This window comes from Mesocricetus auratus, unplaced genomic scaffold (genome assembly GCF_017639785.1).
Source record: "Mesocricetus auratus isolate SY011 unplaced genomic scaffold, BCM_Maur_2.0 Super-Scaffold_100011, whole genome shotgun sequence".
NCBI classification, from domain to species: Eukaryota; Metazoa; Chordata; class Mammalia; order Rodentia; family Cricetidae; genus Mesocricetus; species Mesocricetus auratus.
The window spans coordinates 18,944,578-18,962,611 of record NW_024429195.1 but is presented as its reverse complement, the minus strand read 5'-3'; positions in this window follow the sequence as shown (position 1 = coordinate 18,962,611).

The following is an 18,034-nucleotide window of genomic DNA, read 5'->3' as shown; positions in this document are numbered from 1 at the left end:
AAATAATCAGCTATGAACATAGTTGAGTAGATGTCCTTATTGTATGAGTGTATATTATTTGGAAATATGCCTACGAGTGAAATTGCTGGGTCTTGTGGTAGGCTAATTTCCAATTTCCTGAGGAATCTCCATACCGATCTCCAGCAGTAGAGGGGTGTTTCCCTTTCTCCACATTCTCTCCAGCATAAACTGTCAATAGTGTTTTTTATTTTAGCCATTCTGATGTGTGTGAGATGGTACCTCAACACTGTTTTGATTTGTATTTCCCTGATGGCTAATGATGTTGAACACTTTCTCAAGTCTCTCTGAATCATTTTAGACTCCTCTATTAAGAATTCTCTATTTAGTTCTGTACCCCAATTTTTAATTGGATCCTTTGGTCATTTGGAGACTTGCTTCTTGAGTTCTTTGTAAATTTTGGAGATCAGCCCTCCGTCAGATGTGGGGTTGGTGAAAATCTTTTCCCATTCTGTTGGCTGTCTTTTTGTCTTGCTGACTATGTCCTTTGCCTTGCAGAAGCTTCTCAGTTTCATGAGGTGCCATTTATTAATTGTTGATCTTAATGTCTGTGCTACTGGTGTTATGTTTAGGAAGTGGTCTCCTGTCCTGTAGCAATTTGTTCAAGGGTACTTCCCACTTTCTCTTCTAAGATGCTCAGTGTGGCTAGGTTGATGTTGAGGTCTTTGATCCATTTGGACTTAAGTTTTGTGCATAGCGATACACATGGATATAACTGCTGTCTTTTACATGCCAGCATCCAGTTACTTCAGCACCATTTGTTGAAGATGCTTTCTTTTTTTCAATTGTATAGTTTTATCTTCTTTGTCAAAGACCAGGTGTTCAAAGGTGTGTGGATTGATATCAGGGTCTTCAATTCGATTCCATTGGTTTCCCTGTCTGTTTTTGTGCTAATACCAATCTGTTCTCAGGACTATAGCTCTATAGTAGTGTTTGAAATGAGGGATGGTGATGCCTCCAGAAGTTCCTTTATTGTACAGGGTTGTTTTGGCTCTTCTGAGTCTTTTTTTCCCATATAAAGTTGAGGATTGTCCTTTTGAGGTCTTTGAAAAATTGTGCTGATATTTTGATAGGCATTGCATTAAATCTGTGGATTGCTTTTGGTAACATTGCCATTTTTAGCATGTTGATCCTACCTATCCAAGAACATGGGGAAGCTTTCCATTTTCTTATATCTTTAATTTACTTCCTTAAGACTCAAAATTCTGGTTAGACAGGTCTTTCATCTGTTTTGTTAGAGCTACCCCAAGATATTTTATATTGTTTGTGGCTATTACAAAGGGTGATGTTTCTCTGATTTCTTTCTCATTCCCTTTATTGCCTATATAAAGGGCTACTGATTTTTTTGAGTTAATTTTGTATCTAGCTACTTTGCTGAAGGTGTTTATCAGCTGTAGGAGTTCCCTGGTAGAATTGTTTGGGTGGCTCACATAGACTATCGTATCATCTGCAAATAGTGAAAGTTTGACTTCTTCCTTTCCAATTTGTATCCCCTTGATCTCCTTTTGCTGTCTTATTGCTCTAGCAAGAGTTTCAAGAACAATATTGTAGAGATATGGACTGAGTGGACATCCTTATCTTGTTCCTGATTTTAAAGGAATCCCATTGAGTTTCTCTCCATTAAGTTTGATGTTGGCTATCAGTTTGCTGTATATTACTTTAATTATGTTTAGGTATATTCCTGTTATCTCTGATCTCTCCAAGACCTTTATCATGAAGTGGTGTTGGATTTTGTCAAAGGACTTTTAAGTGTCTAGTGAGATGATTATCTGATTTTTCTTTTTCAGATTTTTTGCATGTTGAATTACATTGATGGACTTTCGTATGTTGAACCATTCATGCATCCCTGGGATGAAGCCTACTAGATCATGGTGTATGATTTTTCTGATGTGTTCTTGGATTCAATTTGCAAGCATTTTATTGAGTATTTTTGCATCAATTTTCATGAGGGAGATTGGTCTGAAATTCCTTATCTTGGTTGTGTCTGTGTGGGTTGGGTACTAAGGAAACTGTAGCCTCGTAAAAAAAAGTTTGGCAGTGATCCTTTTGCTTCTATTGTGTGGAACAATTTGAAGAGTACTGGTATTATCTCTTCCTTGAATTTTTGGTAGAATTCTTCACTGAAGCCATCTGGCCCAGGACTTTTTTTGGTTGGAAGGCTTTTGATGGGTGCTTCTATTTATTTAGGGGTTATAGATTTATTTAAATTGTTTAACTGTTTTTGGTTTAATTTTGAAAGTGATATCTATCCATAAAATCATCCATTTCCTTTAAATTTTCCAATTTAGTGGAGTACAGGTTTTCAAAGTATGACCTGATGATTTTTTTGATTTTCCCAGTGTCTGTTGTTATGTCTCCATTTTCATTTCTGATTTTGTTAATTAGCATGTTTTCTCTCTGTCTTTTGGTTAGGTTGGATAATGGTTTGTCTATCTTGTTGATTTTCTCAATGAACCAACTCTTTGTTTCATTGATTCTTTGTATTGTTTTCTTTGTTTCTACTTTATTGATATCAGCTATCAATTTGATTATTACCTGGTGTCTACTCTTCCTGGGTGAGTTTGCTTCTTTTAGTTCTAGTGCTTTCATATGTTCTGTTAATTATCTAGTGTCCCAATTATCCAGTTTCCTCATATGGGCATTTAGAGCTATGAATTTTCCTCTTAGAACTTTTTTCAGAGTACCCATAGGTTTGGATATGTCTTGCCTTCATTTTCATTGAGTTCTAGGAAGTCTTTGATTTCTTTCTTTATATTGTCCTTTACCATGGGGTGATGCAATTGAGCATTGTTCAGTTTTTCCGAATTTGGTGGGTTTCTGCAATTTGTGTTGACTTTTAATTCTAATTTTAAGCGATGGTGGTCTGACAAGATACAGGGGATTATTCCAAATTTTTTTTATTGTTGAGGTTTGTTTTATTGCCAAGTACATAATCAATTTTAGAGAAGTTTCCATGTGGCACTGAAAAGAAGGTATTTTTTTTTGTTTGGATGGAATGTTCTATAGATGTCTGTTAAACCCAATTGGGTCATAACTTCTGTTAGTTCCATTGTTTCTTTGTTAAGTTTCTGTCTGGTGGACCTGTCCAGTGGTGAGTGAGGTGTTGAAATTTCCCACTATAATTGTGTGGGGTTTAATGTGTGATTTGATTTCTAGTAGTGTTTCTTTTGTAAATATGGGTGCCTTTGTAGTTGGGGCATTTATGTTCAAAATTGAGACTTCATCTTGATGGGTTTTTCCTATGATGAATACGAAATGACCACCTTCATCTCTTTTGATTAATTGTAGTTTGAAGTCTATTTTGTTAGATATTAGGATAGCTACACCTGCTTGCTTCTTATGACCATTTGATTAGAAAATGTTTTCCCAACCCTTAACCTTGATGTAATGTCTGTCTTTGAAATTCAGGTGTGTTTCTTCTTTGCAGCAGAAGGGTGGATTCTGTCTTCATATCCATTCTGATAGCCTGTGTCTTTTTATAGGTGAGTTAAGATCATTGATATTCAGGGATATTAGTGACCATCGATTATTGATTCTTGTTTGCTCTGTATCCATTTGTGGTGGTGGTTTTGTGTGTGAGTTTTTCCCCTATTTCTGACTTCTGGTAAAGTAAGATTATCTGTTGCCCCTGTTATTTTGAGTGTAGTTAACTTCCTTGGGTTGGAATTTTACTTCTAGACCTTTCTGTAGGACAGGATTTGTGGATATGTGTTGTGTAAATCTGGTTTTGTAATGAGTATCTTGTTTTCTCCATCTATAGTGATTGAGAGTTTTGCTGGGAATCATACTCTGGGTTGGAATCTTTGTTCTCTTAATGTTTGTAATACATCTATCTAGGACCTTCTAGCTTTCAGAGTTTCCATGGAGAATTCAAGTGTATTTCTGATAGATTTGCCTTTATTTGTTACTTGGCCTTTTTCTTTTGCTACTCTTATTATTCATTCTTTATTCTATATGTTTGGTGTTTTGAATATTATGTAGTGAGGGGGCTTCCTTTTTTTTCCATCCAGTCAATTTGGTGATCATTAAGCTTCTTGTACTTTCAGGGGTATCTCCTTCTTCAGGTTGGGCAAATTTTCTTGTATGATTTTTTTTAATGTTTTCTGCATTTGAGCTGGGCTTCTTTGCCTTCTTCTATACCTATTATTCTTAGGTTTGGTTTTTTCACAGTGTTCCATATTTCCTGGATATTTTGTGTTAAGAATTTGTTGAGTTTAAGACTTTCTTTTGGTGACAAAACTACTTCCTCTAGTTTATCTTCATTGTATGAGATTCTATCTTCCATCTCTTGTATTCTGTTAGCTATGCTTGCATCTATAGTTCCTGATTGTTTATTCAGCTTTTCTATTTCAAACATTACCTCAGTTTGTGTGTTTTTTTTTATTGTCTCCATTTCAATTTTCAGATCTTGAACTGTTTGAATCATTTCCTCCATCTGGTTGATTGTTTTTTCTTGGATTTCTTTTATAGATTTGTCGATTTCTTGCATTGTTTTGGTTTATTTTTTTCTTCTATTTCTTTAAGGAATTCTCTCATATCCTCTTTGAGGACCTCTATCATCTTCATGAAGTTGTTTTGAAGGCCATTCTTTTCTGTTTCATCTGTGTTGGGATGTTCAAGTCTTGCTAGTGTAGAGTTTCTAGACTCTGGTGGTTCCTTACTGGTTCTTTTGTTGTTGGCTCTGTTTCTATATTGCCATCTTCCCTTCCATTCTTTCAGTGGGCGCTCATGGGGTCTCTTTCTCTCCTTGTGTATTTGGGTCTAAGGATCTCTTCCAGTACATTTAATCAGGCCTAATACTCTGATGCATCTCAAGATGGGTGCAGGTTGGTCTGGGATGCTCTCAAACACAGAGACCAGAGGGGACTGAAGACTCAAGCACAGGTCAGGGGCTGGAGGGGACTCAGGCACAGTACAGGGGCCAGTGGGGACTGAAGGCTGAGGTGTGGCCAGACTAGGGGTGATCCTTTCTGGGGGCAGGTCCTCTCTAGGTGCAGGGCATGTCCAGGGAGACAGAAGCAGAGGATGTCAGGAGTTGGGGACCAGAGCAGAGCCCCCACTCACCTCAAATACAGGGCAGGGGCTGGAGGGAAGTGAAGGCTGATGTGTGGCCAGATTCAACTTCCCACATTTTTAAGGAACAGCCACACTAATTTTCATCATGGCATTGCAAGTTTGCACTCCTACCAACAATGGATGACTGCTTCCTTTGCTGCACATCATATCACTGCCAGCATAAGATTCAATTTTTTTTTACCTTAGACAAAAAAAAAACAGATAAAATCTAAAAGTAGATTTTTTTTGTTTGTTTGCTTGTTTGTTTTGATTTTTAAAGATAGGTTTCTCTATAGTTTTGGAGCATGTCCTGGAACTCACTTTTTAGACCAGGCTGGCCTAGAACTCACAGAGCTCCACTTGCCTCTGCTTCCCAAGTGCTGAGATCAAAGGCATGTGCCACCACTGCCTGGTGTAAAAGTAGTTTTGATTTCCATTCTCTTGATGATTAATGGTATTGAAAATTTCTTTAAGTGATCCTCAGCTGTTTAGTTTCATAGTTAGAGAATTATGTGTCCCCGGAGAAATATAAGACCAGTTATCATCATTTAGAATTGCAATCTTTCCAATCCCAGATTCCTATACTTCAGTGTAAAGCACAATCAATAACAAACAGGACATTATGTATCAATACATATCCCTGCAAGAATAAGAACAACACCTTCAAATAGCTTTTAAAGAATATAATTGGGACACTTAATGAATAAAGCACTTAAACAAATTCATTAAAACACAAATAAACAGCAGAAGGAAATTAATAAATCAGTTTGAGAATAGAATGTGGAAGTAGAATCAATAAAGGAGTCCTAACCCATGGTAAATCTTGAAATGAAAAACTCACAAACTCAAATAGGAACTTCAGAGACAAGCATCACCAAGAGAATAAAAAAGATGGAGGAGACAATAACAGGATTTAAAGACAAAGCAGAGGAAATAGATATCATAGAAAAAAGTTAAATCTGAAATATTTCCGGCATAAAATATACAAGAAATATGGGATGCTATGAAAAGATGCAATCTAAGCATAATAGTAATAGAGGAAGGAAAAGAACCCAGGTCAAAGCACAGAAAACATTTCAATAAAATCATAGAAGAAAACTTTTCTATCATAAAGAAGGGCATACCTAGTAAGATACACAAAGAGTACCTAACATTAAATAGGTTGAACTAGGAAAGAATGTCCCCTCAGCACATAATAAACAAAACACTAGACATAAAGAACAAAAACAACAAAAAGTTGTCAGGGGGAAGACCATGCCACATAAAAGAAAGACAGACCTTTTAGCATTATACCCTATTTCTCAATGGAAAATCTAGCTGCCAGAAATTTATGAACAGATGTGTAACTCCAAACACTAATGAACTACTTCAAACACAACAAAACTTTCCATCATAGTAGATAAAAAAATATGTTCCATGATAAAACCCAACTTCAGCAGTATCTATCTACAAATTCAACCCCAAAGAAGGTACTAGAAGGAAACTCAAACATGCAGGAATTAACCACACTGAAGAAAACACAAGGAATAAATAATCCAAGCAAACAAAATCAAAAGAGGGGACACATACACACACACACACACCACCACCACCAGCAGCAACAAAACCAAAGGAATCAACACCTCTTCCTGATAGCTCTCAACATCAACTGTCTCAGTTCCCCAGACTAACAGAATGGATTAGCAAACAGGATCAGTCTTTCTGCTGCATCCAAGACACATACCTTAAGATCAAGGATAGACATCACCTCAGGGAAAAGATATTTCAAACGAATAGACCTAAGAAGCAAGTTGGTGTAGACACTGATATCTGAAAAAATTTACTGCAAGCAAAACAAATCAGAAAAGATACAAAAGGGCCTTACAAAATCACTAAAGAAAAATTCCACCAAGAGGACATTGCAATTATTACCATCTATGACCAATACAAAGACATTCAAATTAATAGAGAAAGTATACTTCAGCATAAATCACAAACACTCACACATTGATAGTGTGTGATTTCAGTAAACAAGTGTCACCAATAGACTGGTCATCCAGACAAAAAACTAAACTGAAGTGGTGGAGCTAACTAATGTTATAAACCAAATGGACCTAACAGATATTTACAGAACATTTTACCCAAACACTAAAGAATGTATCCTTTCAGAAGCTTATGGAATTTACTCCAGAACTGAATTTATAGTCAGACAAAAATCTAGTCTCAACAGATACAAGAAAATTAAATTAATACCACGCATCTTATCTGACTACCACAGATTAAAGCTGACTATCAACAATAACAGAAAACTTAGAAACTCATCAAAAATGAAAAACTCACTAGCGGATGAAAAATTGCTTCCCATAATTGAATGAAAATGAATGTACAACATTCCCAAATTTATGGAATACTATGAATGCAGTTGTAAGAGGCAAGTACATAGCACTAAGTGCCTTCATTAAAAAAAGAAAGAACAAAAAAAGAAAGAAAAATGAATTGGCGAGATCTCATAACGGTAGCTTCACAGCACACATGTAATCTCTAGAACAAAAAGAAGAAATAAAACCTAAAATATATAGACAGCAAGAAATTATCAAATTCAGGGTGTAAATCAAATACAAACAAATAAAAAATCCATATAGAATCAACAAAACCAAGAATTATTCTTCTGAAAAAAATCGGCAAGACTGACAAATCTTACCCAAATTAAATAAAAGGTAGAGAGAAAACATCCATATTAACAAAAATAGAAATGAAAAGATAACAAAAGACTTGATAAATCCAAATAATCAAAAGGACTTATTTAAAAACGTGTACTCCACCCAATTGGGAAATCAAAAAGAAATGAATAATATTTTTAATACATATCCCTTACCAAAGATAAATCAAGATGACATAAACCAATGTAAATATCTCTATATCTTCTAGTGAAATGGAAATCATCATTAAAAGCTTGCCAACCAAAGAATATCCCAAGGTCAGACTTTCAAAAAAGAGTTAATCCAGTATTCCTCAAATCAATCTACAAAATAAAATCAAAGGAAATATTGCCCAATTAGGCTTTTTGTTTGGTTTGTTTTTTTATATATAATAATTTTTTTCATTTAACTTTTTACAAGTTACTCTCAGTTCCCTCTCCCTCCCCTCGTCCCCTGGCCCCCCATTCCTCTCAATCCCCCATCCCACTCCATCTCTCCTCTGCTCCCCAGGGAGCGTAAGGCCTTCCATGAGGGATTTTCAGATTCTGTGATATATTCCCAGGCAAGACAGAGTTTCTCTGTGTAGCTTTGGAGCCTGGCCTGCAATTCACTCTGTAGACCAGGCTGGCCTCCCACTCATAGACATCCACCTGCCTCTGCCTGCCCAGTGATGGGTTTAAAAGTATGTGCCGCCACTGCCTGGCTGTCCAATTCATTTTTAATAGACCAATTCAATGGCACAGGAAAAGACTTTCTAAGTAGAACATTGTGAGCCAGGCATTACGATCAACATCTAATGAATAGGAAGTCATGAAACTTAAAAGCTTCTGTATAGCTTCTGCACACCAACCAATTGCACCACAAACCACAAGTAAAATCTTTGATCTACAGTGCTGTCTTATATGCAAAGCATGTTAGGGTTATGGTGGCAATGCTTGTGGGAATAACAAATGTTTTATTTGATTTAAGGCCTACTCCAAGAGATGGAACCTATACTCAGCACTGCTTGGGTGACCAAGAACTAGAGACTAGATAGCCCAGGGTCCTAGGGCAAAACCAATTGCAATTGGCCTTAAAATAATTAGTGATAATTTGACTCCTAATAACATTGTCAATGCAAATAGATGAGTGTCTTATTCAGCCATCATCCAAGAAGCTTTCCTTTGCAGCAGATGGGAACAAAAATAAGAGACCTACACACACACACACACAGAGAGAGAGAGAGAGAGAGAGAGAGAGAGGGAGAGGGAGAGGGAGAGGGAGAGGGAGAGGGAGAGGGAGAGGGAGAGAGACTTATCTAAATAGGATATCTGAACCCTCCCCTCAGGGCTCAGGGAACCCCAAAGACAACGCAGAAGTATGAGAGATAAAGAGGATGGGGGAGACGAGGAAAACAGGGCCCTCTAAATCAACTGAGCACAGCATCTATGAACATATGAACTCATAGAGATTGAAGCAGTAAACTAAGGGTCTATAAGGGTGAGCACCAGGTCCTGTACAAATATAGTATAGTTTTTAAATTAGATTTTTATGGAACTCCTGAGAATGTGAACAAGTGGGACTCTGATTCTTTTGTCTTTAGTTGGTGCTCTTTTCTTTCTGTTGTTTTGCCTTACCCAACTTTGATGTGATAATTATTGTTTTACCTCATTTTTTTCTGTTTTGTTGTTATCTTTTAGAAGTGTACTCTTTTCTAATGAGAGACAGAAAGGGAGTAGATCTTCAAGGGGCAAGAGGGTTGGGAAGGAACCAGGAGGAGCAGAGAAAGGTGAAATTGTAACCAATGTATATATAATGAGAAAATATCTACTTTCAAAAAAGGGGGAATCAAAGAACAGAAGACAGCAAAGGCCAAATGGCTGCCAACATAATTGGAAATGATTTTTACTAACTACATATCTGATAGAAGGCTATTACTCAAAATATATAAAAACTAGATATCAAGAAAATGCATAACCCAATTAAAATTTGTATGTTTATTTATAACATAGTCTGGGGAGAATATTTAAAAGTGCGCATTCAAACTTACATGTTTATGTGGCCAGTGAGTGCCTTTACCTGCTAAGCCATCTAGTTTGCTTTTGAATGAAGGTTTGTGCAAATAATAATACTCCCCTGCTGAAAACCTCTAACGCCATAAATCATTCATCAGCCTCTGATATTCTTTTGTTCATTTCAACATTTGACCTAATTTTACTTAAAGTGCTCAGTGAGAAGATAGATGCCAAGTGTAAGGGTAGAGAACACATTAAAATCCCTAAGATACTTCACCATCCACTTTGAGTGAATTTGGGAGAAGTCAGGGTTAGAGTCAAGTCATATTGAATTAATGTCTGTCTCTAAAACACTATTACAGTTCAAGACAAAACAGGAAACAAAAGTAGTGATGTAAGAGGCATGGAAATGCTAACTTGGATCAAGAAATAACAAATGGTACTTGGTAACTGTGCACATTTTAGTGAATGGTTTAATCACTCTTTTCCTTCCAATTCTCAAGTGTAGGATATCAGTAATTACACTCATGTAACATTTTATAAATGCATAAATGGCATTTTAATACAAATAAGTAGGTTTAAAGAGTTAGGGGACACAACAGTAGTGGATTCCAGATGTGCAGGATGAAGTGGCATTTGTAAGATTATAAACATTTAGACAAGAAGTCATGATGGAAAATGCTTCTGTAAAATTCTTTTTAATGATTTCCCATAATGGTTTATGAGAATGGAATACAGGTCCCCACAAGTGTTCATGTATTTTGATATGGCTAAAATAATGTCAGTTATCTGTAGTGTCCCCCCATGTATTTTCCTTTTTTATTTTGATAATATTATCCAGCAAACCTTTTTTCGCATTTAAAATTTGTAGTCTTGTCTGTTACAGATTTTCTCTCTTTCTTTTAACTGTCAAGACGTCATGTCATAACCGTATTCAACATGATGTATCAGCACAACTGATAATTCATATTATGCATAGCTTTATTTAATTTAGTGGTTATATAGAAAGAATGCTATTATCAAAATTTTAGTTTAGATCACCCTGGCTTACTATTTTGGAACAACATTATGGGGGTCTGTTGCTTCTCTAATGCTCTTAAGTTTCCCTGATCTAAATCAACTCCATTCGCCTTGTTAAAAACAGAAGGACAAAGGGTCAGAAGAAATGAACTCAATTGGAAAAAAAATTAAGCTGCCTTTAGATTCAACTAATACAATGTGTCACAGTGCTGGCATTTAATTCCCATTTGTTTACAAATACCAGACAATACCAAATTTCTGAAGGCTCAAGAGGGACCCCTTAGAAAGAGAAAATATATAAACAGGCTAGAATAACGTGTCTTTTATCCTGCTCTATTTCAAATTGTGCTATTCCAACTCATTCACCTAACTAAAATCCTCAACATTGAAAATCAAGTCTTTATTTAACAGAAATATTCTATTGAAATCAGGGAGGGACCATATCAATGTGTGTTAATGTACTGATCTCTGATCATTATATGTGTTTTGACATAATGTTGCTCACCCTCATTTTAGAAATAAGGGTACACTTTCATGAATAAACATTAAGTAGGATGTGGATAAATCAATAGTGACATGGGAAGAGGAGGCATGGAACCTGCAAATTGATGAGGCTGGAAAAAAGCATTAATCCCTGCTCATAAGAGGAATAGAGTATCACTCAGAGCAACTTCTGGCTACTGGTCTTTGGTTCCACAACATTCTTCGATTGAGCATTTTTTAAAGTTTTCAAAGCTCACACAATTCCCCTTTAGATTTCTAAGCTGAAAAGGTAGATTAACTCTATGCTGACACAGGAATAATAAAGTATAAGTGAAATCACTTCGCACCACACACTCTATCTGCTGATGGTTAATGCTTTCACATACCTGTAATGGTGACTGAGGGTTTTGTTTTCCCATTGAGCCCACTGATTGCACATTATAATCTCAACAAACTCCCTGATTCTCTGCCTCTTAACAGTCTTTCTGTCCTCTCTTCCATATGGTTCCCTGAGTCATAGCTGTAGGCGTGTTTTGTGCATTTGGGCTGAGCTCCATAGTTCTGTATACTGATTGGTTGTGATAATCTGCTGCAAGGAGAAGATTAGTTGATGAAGGGTGAAGACTAAACCTGTCTGTGGGTACAAGGACAAATGTTTATAGATTGTTGTTAGGGGTTATGCTGGTTTAGTGAGATGGTCTTGCTCATGAAAGAGCACACTAATTGGTTGTCTTGCATCCAATGGTCAGCCCTGAAAACATAAATGCAGATAGCATTATGTGACATAAACACAGGTTACATTAGAAACATATATGTATATACATATACATAATGCATTTAATAACAGTTTTTTAAAAGGCCACAATTTCAGGGAAATGGAGAGGGTATATAGGAGGGATTAAAGTGAAGTGAGAAATGTAATTATATTAATATAAAAGTAATTAAATAAAAACCAAAAATACCAATTTTCCAACATGTCAAACTGAAGACCAAGCTTTCAATACACCTTTGGGAACAGTGATGTCTCCATATATATAAAATGTCAATGCCTTTTAAGGGAGGTAGATACTGCTCACCTACTGAGCTTGTGTCAGGAAAACCCATGACAAATGTCAACGCTGCTGTAATATTACCATAATTAAATATTTATTATTTTCACAGTCAAAAAATGAATATTTTCTTATCCTGGCAAAGACACACATAAACAGAAATGTAGTAATAATACCTGTGAAGGTTTATGGAAGAATATTAAGAACACAAAAATATTAAAATTGTTTTATTGTAGGACCCTAAGAGGGACATATGGATCACCCTGGGAAGAGAAATCAGATGATATCTATGGGGTAAACCAGGGGCAGGGTGGTAGAGTGAGTGGTAAGGGTGAGGAGAGGGGGCATGAGAACGTGAGGAAATTGTTGGTCCAGGTGGGGAGAGATGAAGAGGAGGTCAATGACAGAGATATCTTAATGGAGAGAGCCACTATGGACTTGGGGAGAAACTTGGTTCTGGGTAACTCCCAAGAATCCATAAAGAGGTACCCAGATAATACTCCTAGCAATAGTGGAGATGTTACCAGAACTGTGCTACTTCTGTAATCAGATTGATGACTACCCCAACTATCATCATAGAGCCCTCATCTAATAATTGGTGGTTCCTGATTCACAACCAGGAACCAGGTTAGATTCAGGAATCCAATTGAAGAGAGGGAGCAGGGAACATATGAGCAATGAAGGTCAAGACCATGATGGAGAAACCTGTAAAGACAGATGAACAAAGCTTGTAGTTACTCAAGAACTCTAGAACTACAACTGTGGAGACTCCAGGGACCAAACTATGCTCTCTGTATGTGGGAGACAGTTGTGAAACTTGGACAATCAGATGGGCCCCTGGCAGTAGGCCGAGGATACAAACCTGGTACATGAGCTAGCTTGTTACAGCCCATTCCTTATGGTGGGGATGCCATGTTCAGCCTTAATACATGGGAGAGGGATATGTTGACTCTTCATAGGAGCCCTTACTCATGAAGAGGCATGGTCTGAGAGCCCACTCTTGGGAAAGAGAGCATGGGAGGAAGTTCGGGAGGGAGGGCTGTGGTTGGAATGTAAAATGAAATTAAAAAATAAAAAAAAAGTTTTGTTTTACTTATCTAATCTTAATAAAATATCTTACAAAGTAAATGCTTTATTACCAAAAGTTCAGATCCTATGATTCTCCATAAAGATAATTACTAACATATGTCATGAATTATACACTGAAATACATGGAAGGCAATTTCCATTGGAAAACTCCATTGAAATTATGATTGGTTTTCCTCTGAAAAATCATTTAGCCCATAGATTTTAAAAGCTGAAATGAACCTTATCGAGGCTCATCCATTGGCATAAATAATCCATGAAGTGTCCTAAGGAAAAATTCCCTCTGAAGAAAGCTGAGATCATACATATGCATAGGTAAAACAGACTTTACAACTTTTACCTGATCATGGAAGATACTGTTATAGAAGACAGCAATAAACTTTACAGTCTGGGAAATATGTGTTTCCTGCAGATGATATAATTTGGGAAACATGTGTGTTTCCTGTTCTAAAAGAGAAAAGTCAGACATAGGTGCAAGATACATTGTTTGAACAATTGTGCAGCAGGTCCTATGAGTCTTGTTACTTATTCAACACTTTCCCCAAACAATCAGCTCTTTACAAAGAAAAATGCGGGGCTGAGAGATGACTCAGTAGGTAAGAATCTTTTATTGATATCCATAAGATCTTGAATTTGAATCCTTAACAACCACAAATAAACCAGGAATAGCTATAGATGCCTGTAATTCCAGTACTGTGGGTGGCAACAGGCAGATCCCAAGGGCTCACTGGCCAACCAGATGGAATGAAACTGGAAGTTTCTGACTCAAGGATAGGTCATGTATAGAGACAATAAGAAAAAAAGTGATGGAAGTGGGCAGTTCACATCCTTCTATGGCTTATGAATTCATATGCACGGTGTGCACACTTTCACACACAAAAGTAAGCACCATCATCGCCCCACAGAGAGAAGGGCGGAGTGATTAAGTTATTTCAAGATTATCAAAGGAAATGCCTTGCTTCTTCATTGAAATGCTATGGTATACATTACTTAGAATATAGTGTAAACCTCCCACATAATATGTTTTGATAACAGAAACTAGAGTGTGCATCTAGAACACATTGTTTCAGTCTTTAGGCTACCTGAACATATACTTCTCACTAGTTAAGAACCAATGCTCTAAGATGCAATTCAACTTTGCAAGTCCCTCCCTGAGCCCAGATTGTGAATAAGACTATTTCCTACCAGAATTGTTACTCATTTTATCATAATTATTTCCAGTTTTCATAAAATAGGATTAATAATACCTTCAGTTATCATATATATGCATATGTGTGTATGAAGGTATTCAAATGCAATTATAAGGAAATTATAATTTAGTTTATGTTATAGAGTTTATCTACATAATATGGTAGGGACTTTTTCCTTGGATTAGCCGATATTAATTACACAAAGTAAAGATTTTGTGCCAGGCATTGGTGACACACTCCTTTAATCCCAGAACTCCGGAGGTAAAGGCAGGCAGATTTCTGTGAGTTCTCTGGATGCTTGTCTATAGATCAAGTTCCAGGACAAGTTCCAAAGCAATACAGAGAAACACTACATCAAAGAAAAAAATTTTTTTAAAAATTAAAGATTTTGTTAGGAATTTTCATGTGTGAGCACCATGTGCTTTAATTATAATGACCAATTATGTCTTCTTATACCCTCTTTCCCTTACTGCAGCCCTAAAAATTGGTCCTTTCATACTCATGGTTCCCATATTTGGGGGAAATTATAGCATACTGAAGCTTTTGTGAAGCTTTTTTGATTCAGTTAATGTTATCATGAGTTCTACATATTTTACTGTCAATGACATGATTTTGGTTTCTTTTATTGAATAAATAACTCTACAGTATATACACATTAATTTGGTTTGTCTGGTCAATACCTTCAATGAGCCTGTAATTTTCTATTGTTCATTCCATAGTCATAAATGTGCCTGTACTGGTACTCTTTTGTTTGCTATTAGACCCCTTTGGATACACCCACAAGAGTAATTATCTGGATCATACTGAAGTTGTATTTTTAAATATTTGAGAATACCTCATATCTATTTTTACTACAATGGAACTAATTTGCATTCTAATTAACAATCTATGAGATATTTTGCCAAACAACAACACCAAAAAAAATGTTGGAAGCCATTCTGATTGGTGTATAATAAAATGCCCATGCAGTTGACTCACATTTCTCTGATGGTAAGAATAGTGACACTATTTTCATTGTATTGATCATTTGTATTCTTATGAAGAGTATTTGCTCAGTTTATCCATCCATTGATCAATAAATTGTGGTATATGATTTTTAGATTTCTTTATACATTAAGGGTATTTTGCCCAGATTAACATTTCATAAATATTTTCTCTCATTGTACAGGATGTACCTTCACTTTTAAAACTCTTTTCCTGAAGTTAGGACTAGAATAAGAGAGCCAGCATTTTAGTAGCACAAATGCAGAAATGCACCTGAGTGGGATAGAATTGAGACGCCTGATGTTACACAGCTATGAACAATAGTTTTCTCTCACTTCCTCTCTCTCTTTTTAAGGAGGTGGGATTTTGTTGTTTGTTTTGTTTGTGCTGATGCGTGATGTCTCAACCATTAGATATTTGACAATGTCAAATACATATATTGGATTGATGTCCCAGTCCCACCACTGAAAACCTTGCCACAATTTGTCCTGCCTGCTAGATGTCTTGGAGTGGCATAGTAATTGTGGGATTGGCCAATTAATGACTGGACTAATTAGAGGTCCATGCCACAAGAGGGAGCCCAAGCCTGACATTGTCCAAATGGCCAGGACCCAGAGGCTGAATAGCCTACAGGCCCAGAGTCTCAGTGGCAAAAAAAAAAAGAGTCAGTGTTATAATCATACACCCATGGATCAGTGCCTAGCTAGCCACTGTTGTCATCAGACAGGCGGCATCCAACATCTGATGGAAGCAGATGCAAAGACTCACAGGCAAACATTAGTAGGAGTTCAGAGAATCCTGTGGAAGAGAGAAAGGAAGGAATGCAGGAGCCAGATGAATCAAAGAAACAAGAAAACACACAGAATTAACTAAACTGGGCTCATAGGGACTCAAAGAGACTAAACCAACAATCGGGGAGCCTGCATGGGTGTGACCTAAGCCCTCTGCATATACGTTACTACAGTTGTGTAGCTTGGTCTTCTTGTGGAACTCCTAAGAGTGCCAGTGGGATGTCTCTGACTCTTTTGCCTGAGTTTAGGATTTTTTTCCTCTTACTTGGTTACCTAGTCCAGCCTTGTTATGAGGGTTTGTGTGTAGTCTTACTGTGACTTTTTATGCTGTGTTCTGTTGATATCCCTGTGAAACCTGCTTTCTGAAAGGAGGAAAAGGTCTCGAGAAGAGAGGCAGTGTGTGTGTGTGTGTGGAGGGGGGCGATGAGAGGCCAGGAGGAGTGGAGGGAGGAGAAACTGAGGTTGGGATGTAATGTATGAGAGAGGAAAAAGTAAGATTAAAAAACAGAAAGCAGTCAGGAGGTGGTGGCACAAGCCTTTAATACCAGCACTTGCCAGGCAGAGGCAGGCTGTTGTCTGTGAGTTCAAGGCCAGCTCTGTCTACAGAGCTAGTTCCAGCAGGCTAGCTAGGGCCTACTGGAACTCAGAGAAACAAACAAAAAAAAAAAAAAAAAAGGAAAGAAAAGCTATCACTTTCTCTTCCTGTAAAAGTATCAACTTACAGTTCTTAAAGACTATAAAGGAGGACTTTAGACTTAGAGGATATCATTTTCACATAGACATAAGCAATGGCTTTCTAAATAAGATTCCAAATGCTTGAGAAAAACCAGGGATAATAAACAAAAGCATATTGATTAGTTAAAGGGGCTCTTGTGTGGAATCTTTCACGCTTTTATTTTGACCACATGTAGTAATTATAAAACAGAATAGTTTTGGTATACCAACTATAGACAAAAAATCATGTAAAGATATGTTCTTTATAAAAGGCAAGAAAACAATTGATGATGTTTTCCTCACAGATTTCAGCGACCACTGAGCAGATTTGGGCTCTCTTATATGCCTCCTATTGTCACGTTTTCCTAATAGTCTTTTAGAACTGTGATGGATGAGCTGAGAGTATATGTACAAAGAAAAGTAGGAGAGAAAAATATGTATTATCCTCCAGCAACTAACAGGCATTTGAGGTAAGCCAGTGAGAAGAAAGAGGTGTAAGAGATACTCATGAAGCTCTTCAAGAAGAAATCAATTTCATGGCATAATCTTTGAGTGCAGGCCAGTAAGGACCATACTGGCTGTGTTGGGTTTTAGGGTTGCTCATATATGGAATCTCAGAGTACAGATTTGTTTTTCCTTGTCTGCCTAGTTTCTCTTATCAGAAAACGAGAATGAAGCAAGACCTGTCATGTAATATTCCTATTCTTTTCATTTAATTCTACCATTACAGTGCCTTATTATTAACATTATTATTATTATTACCATTTCAGCATACTTATTTCTTAAAACCAATTTTTCTTTTGAAATAAAATATTGAATATCCTTTTACCAAGTCAGCTTAGAAAAAAGAAATCACAAGATACAAGAAATCCATTTAATCTGCCTAGGTCCACATTTGGCCTTAATATCCTTGTTCATTTTTTTTGACACAAATTTTCCAGAACAAAATTTCATTTTCCTTAGAGCAAGGAA